The following is a 7951-nucleotide window of genomic DNA, read 5'->3' on the forward strand; positions in this document are numbered from 1 at the left end:
CTCAATCTCTTCGCCATCCATCCTGATGCTACCAGTTGGTCCAGTGGTGAGCATCTCTGTCTTCTTGACATTGAGATGGATAGACAGTGTTTGTAACAATGGGCTTGAGTGTGTCAGAGATCGTCAGGATTGCACAGGACAGGGCAGGGTTCAGATCCATCATAGGGTCACTATGAGTTGTAGTCAACTTTAAGGCATTTAACAACAACATCTTTCCTCTTCCTGAATCTATTAACTTAACAGTCAGTGTCTGCGTCCATGTTTTCAAGACACTGAAGCTCCTGATGTAGTTTAGAAAAGAACTCCAGCCCACACTTTCACAGTAAATCTTTTGACATTTCTCTTCCCTCCTCTTCATTTCTTTCAACAATGCCAGTATATTGCATGCTGTGACACTACCTATAGAATATATTACTAATAATACTACTATTACTACTATTACTCATTGCCATCAAGTCAAAACTGACTCATAGCTGATCCTACAGCAGGTGTTTCAAGGCTATAAATCACGTTGGAGGAGATGGCCCATCCTTCCCCTGTGAAGCTGCTGTGCGATTCGAACTGCCAGAGAGGCATCACCTTTGCATTTGCAGTAAAACTCTCTGTGAACTACATCAACAATGTTGTTGCTTTTGTTATGTGCCACTGAGTCACTTGGGTCTCATAGCGATCCTATGTACAACAGCTCTGAACCCTGCTCTATCCTGAGCCAACCTCATTGTCTCTGTCACACCAACTCCCATTACCCCTGTCATGAATCAATCCATCTCATCCAGGGTATTCCTCTCTTGTGCTGTCCCTCCACCCTCCCAAGCATGATATCCCTCTCCAAGGACTTGCAACATGCCCAAAGTATGTCAGACGGAGCTTCAAAATCCTTGCCTCCAAGGAGCAGCCTGGTTTCATCCCCTCAAGGATGAACCTGTTTGTTTCCCATGGTATATTCCATGGTATAAGCAGTCCACGGTATATTCAATTCTTTTCTCTAGTACCATAGCTCAAAGGCATCAATTCTCCTTCTATCCTCCCTGGTCATTGTCCAGCTTTCTGATGCATAGCAAATAATTGCAAAGACCATGGCCCAGACCAGGCGCACCTTAGTCTCTAGACTGACAGTATTGCTCCTCAGTACTCTGGAAATGTCCCTGACAGCAGATTTTCCCGATGGTATTAAAATTAAAAAGAGGTCATAGATATAGTTCTACAAAGTCCTAGCAGCACAGAGTTTAGGAGCATGCCTGCAAACCAAGAGGCCCACAAAGGGAGCCTGCTGGCCCCACCATGAGAGAAAGATGTGGCAGTCTGTTTCTGTAAAGACCTGAGCCTTGGGAGCCCTAGGGGTCATTCGTAAAAAGCTGTTTGAGTTGAAATTGACTCCAAAGCAATGGGGTTACATGAGGAAATCCTGCGTGGCACGAGCAAGGCCCTAATGATCTGTTTCTCAAAGGTCACACAGCCTTGAAATCCCCACTCTGTGACACAGGGAAACCACTCTCTGAAACCCAGAGGGAACCATGAGTTGAAATACACTGAAAAGCAAAGGTAGTGGTCACATTGTTACAACCGAAAGATGACCTCATTTCCAACTTGTGTTTTCAGTTGGTGGCTTTAGACACAGAAGGGAACATTGAGAAGCAGAAACCGCAGAGGAACAAGAAGCAGCTGTATGAGTGCACCGAGCAGCTTGATGAGGAGTGAAAGAACATGTGTGGATGTTTATGTTGCAGAAGGAAAGTACTGTGATAGGGGCTGGAAGAACGGGATTGGGAAAGAGGGGAGGGTGTCAGGTATCCAGATGAGCAGTGACGAGTACCTAATGCATAATGACCACCGCTTGTCTGACAGTTGGTGATGTTGTGGTGTGGCTTCCTCTAAGCTCTGGTGCTGACAGCTTGACCAGCAGTGTTTCACAAGCCACAGGGCGCTCATAGTGGACAGGTTCCAGCCGAGTTAGTTGCCTGACTGAGACAGATGACGGAGTAGACCTGGCCATACACTTTTTTTAAAAATAAAATTTATTTTTTAAATAATTTTAATGAACATTTACAGAGAAATAATAGGCACTTGAAATACTGTGACTAGAAGCAGAACTTGTTCAGCTGAAGTGCTGGAAAAGGAGCCCCTCGGATTGGAGGGCACTCAAGCCATGCCTGGGGAACAGCTGCCTCCTCAGAGTAGAGTCGACTTAAACGGTGTGAACAGAGTAGCGTTCACTCAACAAAGGAGAGTCAGTTACTCGTGTGGCACAACTCAGAGTGATGAAGAAACAGCTACAAACATCCCTTAATGACTGGGAAGTGGAATGAATGAACTGTGGACTTAGGAAAAGATGTAAGTTTTTAAAAAGGAAAGGAAATATATAAAGATTGGTATCCTAGGCGTTGTTGTTGTGGACTGTAGGGTCATGGGCAGGTTTTGGTGGGTTTATCAGAGGCAGTGAGTAGCCAGTGGCCTCAAACCACATGCCTTTGGGATTACAGCACAGCTGCCTGCCACTAGGCCACAATTCCTCGTCCTACCAGAGCTAATCAGGCATTAGTGAACTGAAATGGAGAAAGGGACTTATATGACCATTTTAAATCAAGCAATCACATAATCAACTCTGTTTGGGAATTCCAAGTAGAAGAGGAATGATGTTACAGTTTTCATCAAAAAGAACATTTCAAGATCTACCCTGAAGTGTAATCCTGTCATGGACAGGATGATATTCCTACGCATACAAAGAAAACCCGTGGGTGCAAGTTTTCAAATTTATTCACCAACTACTGAAGCCAAAACAAATAAGTTGAAGATTGCAACCAACTTTTATTTTCTGAAATTTATTATTCATGAATATTAACTAGCGATAGGAATGCAAAAGTTAGAAATAAAGAAAAGAATTAATAATAGGAAAATAAACCCTGAGGTTGGAAATTTTTGTACATGGAGGGGGTGTGTTTAGATATGATTTTGCATGCTGTTGTAGCAGTTACAAATACCTTCTTTTAATAAACTCCAACTGTACACATGGAATACACAGAAATCAAATCAATAATTTAAGAGAGAAGGTGGAGAAGCTTGTTTTCAATCAGAACAAGGTCAGTGTTGGAATATACCATCAATTGTTCATATAGAAGTTCAAAGTGAAGCTGAAGAAAATGAAAAATAATCCATAAGACCAAAATAGGACCTTGAGTCCATCCCACGTGAATTTAAAACCAACTCAATAATAGAGTTGATGCATTTATCAATATAGACTGAAGACCAGACAAGTTTTGAGATGGCATCAAGAATACTATCCATAAAGAAAACAAGGCAGGGAGGGAGGGAGGGGGGCGGAGAGAGAGAGAAGGGAAGGAAGGAAGAAAGAAGGCAGGCAGGCAGGTGGGCAGGCGGGGAGAAAGAGAGAATATAAAAACTTTTGTGAGAAGAGCTTATGATACTTGAGGGACATGTGATGGACACTTGTGTAATAAGGATGGCTGTGGCTTAGTAGGTAAGGAGTTACACTGCCAAACAAAAGGTAAGTGACTTGAAGCCACCAGGTGCTCTGATGAAGAAAGATGAATAATTTTCTCCCATGTGATTTAATGGCTCTGAATATACACTGGAGAATCCGCTATGAGTTAGGTTCTGGCTTCACTATCACACATGACAACAAATGAATTATGTCACCTGTTCTTTAATTAAGTACACAGTCAGGTTTGGAGCTTCCTTTCTAAAAAGGAAATCTAAGATATTTTCAATCATAAAATTTTAATGACCACAGAAATAGTACATTAATGAAATAAAGTAAGCCATGATTTTATACACAGTGTAAAAAGTGACTGATGATAGGGTGTAAAAAAAGAAGTTAAACATAGGAATATGTAAATAAATACATTTTTTAATTGATAAATAGATATATCAGTATCACAATCTGGATGGAACAAGTAACCATGCGGTGGAACACCATATTGCTTAATACTTTTCAAAATGCCAGTATTGTTATATGTTGTCGAGTAAAAACACAGTAGATAAGTCCAATTCAAATCCTGATTGTTGATTGTAGAAAAATGAGTCTTTAAAATGGCTGGAATGTGCAAACATGATATAACAAACTAGGAGATAAGACACCTGTTTATGGAACCAGGTTGCCTTGCTCTCTTCATAGTTTCTCTTGCCAGTTTGTTGATGCCAAGAAAGGTTTCATTATTTCTGATGATCTCCCAGGCACAGGGGCTATATTTCTTCTCTGTCAGATAGAGAGTGATCTTCTGGAAGTATTTCATCATGGCCAGTCTAGGGGGCAAATTTATTGGAGAGATTTCTTCTCCCTTCATCTCATGCATCAAACAGACTTCCAGGTAGTTCAGCTGCTGGTCATCCAGAAGGGTCTCATTCCAAGCAGCAGATGTACTTTGTCTGTGGAAGAGGTTGAAGATCTGCTGGATTGGGTCATGGTGGACAGAGATGGCTTGAACTTTCAGGAATTTGTGGCCTTTAATCTCCTCCTGCGGAAATCCAAACTCTTTTCTGTCCTTCAGACAATATAGGAAGGATCAATCCTCTTCATTTGTTGCAGAATTGTCAAGGTTCTGTCAGCCAGGATATGGTTCTGAGGCAGCTCACAGCCTAGACAGCAGATGGAGTTGCAGCCCAGCGCCACCAGGACCATCAGTAGAAACTAAGAAAGGGTCACTGGGGATCTGGCAGATGCTGCTGTCCTGGTTGATGGCGGTGAGTCTGTGAGCCTTGACCTGTAGGTTCTCTGAAGACCTTCCTCTGGGCATGGGTTTAGATAGAGAACACACTACTTTTTGTTTTTCTGAATGGCCCTTATTTTCTATCTCTGCTTTCGCTTTCCTTTATGTGCTATTTTCTCTTTTGCATTATTACTCGCCTTTCCAATCCTGTATTGGTTCCTATTCATAGTAATCCTATATACAACAAAACAAAGCCCTTCCCAGTAGAGTACCAGCTTCTAATAATAATTTCCATTTTAGCCTATTGCCAAGACAGTGTGTTAATCCATCTCCTCAAGGCTCTTCTACTTTCCCTGTAAAGCTCTATTTTATTAATGATGTCTTTCTCTCTATGAACTGTCCCCATCTAATAACATGTTCAAAATATGTGAGACAAAGTCTCTCCATATACCATCCAAGGAGCACTCCAGTTGCACTTGCACAGACTTGCTTGTTCTTTCTGAAGTCCCTGGCATAGTGAATATTCTTGGCCAACACTATCGTTTTAATACATCAACTCTCCTTTGTTATTTGATAGCATCCAGTTGCCTACCCCTCACTGTGACCCCACGAACAGTAGATCTGAACATTGCCCTATCCTGCATCATCCTCATGTCCTCTGACATGCTCGTACCCATTATAAGAGTCACTACGCCAATCCATCCCATTGAGGGCCTTTCTTTATTTTGTGGACCCAGTGATCTTCCCCAGTGATGTTTCTTTCCAAGAATGGTTCATCTTGAGAATATGCCCAAAGTATGTAAGATGAATATGCAAGATCTTGAAAGGTACAGGAAACATCAAAAGAAGAAGGAAGGGGGGGAAAGAAAAAAGAAGATAGAAGGGATACATACGCAGAATCACTGTACCAAGAAGTACTGGTCCACTGAAAAATTCCAGAAGTTCCATGTGCACAAGTGTCAGTGGTAATAAAAAGGAAAGCTCAAGCCTTACTAAAGGCAATCTCAAAAAATAAGGCTCCAGGAATTGATAGGATACCAATTGAAATGTTTCAGCTAACAGATGCAAGCCTGGACAGGCTCACTGGTCTAAGCCAGGAAACTTGGAGGACAGCTGCCTGGCCAGCTGACTGAAAGATGTCCATGTGGTTGTTCCTGTGTTCCGTCGAGTCAGAACTGACCCATGGCTGACCCTCTGGCATGTTTTCAGAGACAGTTAATTGCACAGGAGATTGCCCATCCTTCTCCCACGGAGCAGCGGATGGATTTGAACTGTGGGCTGAATGCCTTCAGGATTGCAGTGCAACTTCTTGCCACTAGGCCACTAGAGCTCCCTGGAAGATAATCAGATTTGTTCCTATTCTCAAGAAAGGTGACCCAATAGAATGTGAAAATTACCAAACAATACCATCAATATCACATGCAAGCAAAATATTGCAGAAGGTCATCTAAAAATGACTAGAACAATAAATTAACAGGGAGCTACTAGAAGTTCAAGCAGGATTTGGAAGAGGCCTCAGTGCCAGGGATATCACTGCTAACGTCAAATGGATCCTGAATGAAAGCAGAGAATGCCAGAGGAATGTCAATTTGTGTTTTATTGACTATGCAAAGACATTTGATTGTGTGAGTCATAACAAACTATGGCTAATAATGAAAAATAAATGGAAATCCCAGAACATTTGAGTGTGCTCATGTGAAACTATTAAGAAGCCATTACTATTTAAACAGAACAAAGGAAAATTACCTAGTTTAAAAGTCAAGAAGAGTGCAGGCCACTGAGGTATCCTTTCTCCATATTTATTCAGTCTGCATGGTGAGCAGTTAAGTCATGAAGGAGGATTATATGAAAAAGAATATAGCATCCAGATCAGAGGGAGACTAATCAACAAGTGGCATTATGAACACAACCTGGCTTGCTTAAGTGAGGAGGGCTTGAAGTATCTGCTGCAGAAGATAAGGACTACAGCCTTCAATATAGATTTCATTTCAAGGTCCAGAAGACAAAAATCCTCACCACTTGGCAGATAGGCAAAATAATAGGTGAAAAAGGATTGATGTTGGAAATTATTTCGTTTTTCTTGGATCAACAATCAACATGTTTGGTACCAGCTATCAGGAGATCAAAAGATATATTGCATTGGGTAAGCCTGCTGTCAGGAATCTCGCCAAAATACTGATGAGCAATGATTTCAATTTGAAGAACAATGTGTGTCAATTCAGTCCATGGTCTTTCCAAACAATTGTTATGCATCTGAGAGCTGGACAATGAATAAGGATGACAGAAGAATGGATGCCTTTGAGTTGTGGTGTTGGAGAAGAGTAATGAATATTCCATGTTGTGGTTGTGTGCCATCAAGTCGTAACCAACAAATAGCTGATCCTCCAGTGGGTTTCCAGAAGCAGTAAATTGCACAGGAACAGATTTCCCATCTATCTCCTGTGGACTAGCTAGTGGATTTGAACCATGTGCTTTTAGGGTTGCAGCACAGCTGCTTATTATTAGGCCACCAGAGGTCCCTGGACGGCCAAAATAACAAATAAGATAAATCTTGGAGAAGGTTCAGGCAGAGTGCTTCTTAAAGGCGAAGATGGCAAAGCGTCTTCTCTCCTACTTCGGGCATGTTGCTAAAAGAAGCTGTGTCTGGGACAGGACAGCATGATTAGAAAGGTGGAGAGTCAGCCAAAGAGAGGAAGACCTCAACAAGATGGGTAAAAACAATGACTGCAGCAAAAGGCTCACGTGTGTCAGAGCCATTGAGGATGTCACAGGATAGGACAAATTCCAGGTCTATTGTTCATAGGGTTGCTGTGAGTCATTCTTGACTCAGCAACACCTAACAACAACACAACGTGTAAGAGGAAGTCTCAATATCATTGCTTTAAGGAGCATTCTGGTTGGTGATTAATTTTCCTCCAATCCTGATATCACATTCTTCTTCATACAGTTCAGCTTCTCAAATGATTTGCTCAGCAGATTCAATAGGTATGGAGAAAAGATAAAGCCCTGACGCATGGCTTGTCTGATTTTTAAACCATGCAATTTCTTTGTTCTGTTCAGACAACTACTTCGGACTTGCCTTTTTTCTGAATAACTTGGTCAACTGTGAGTCTCATTTCCTTTTATCCAGAGAGTATGCATCAAATATTTTCACAGCCTCAACATTAGAGGGGAAGAATTATGCTAAATATGCATGGACAGGGAGGAGAAATAATGTAATTGTCCATGTGTCTCTTTTTCTTTTATATTTTAACACGAAAAGAAAAAAAAACTTACAAAGGTCCAAA

The 7951-nt window shown here is 41.5% G+C and overlaps 1 pseudogene; it reads right to left on the minus strand.

The window, feature by feature from the left end:
• Positions 1 to 4099: 4099 nt before the first annotated feature.
• On the minus strand, positions 4100 to 7287 carry LOC102845900 (annotated as a pseudogene).
• Positions 7288 to 7951: the final 664 nt, after the last annotated feature.

Source organism: Elephantulus edwardii, unplaced genomic scaffold (assembly GCF_000299155.1).
Source record: "Elephantulus edwardii isolate Elephantulus edwardi_28Jun2011 unplaced genomic scaffold, EleEdw1.0 scaffold00014, whole genome shotgun sequence".
Taxonomy (NCBI): Eukaryota; Metazoa; Chordata; class Mammalia; order Macroscelidea; family Macroscelididae; genus Elephantulus; species Elephantulus edwardii.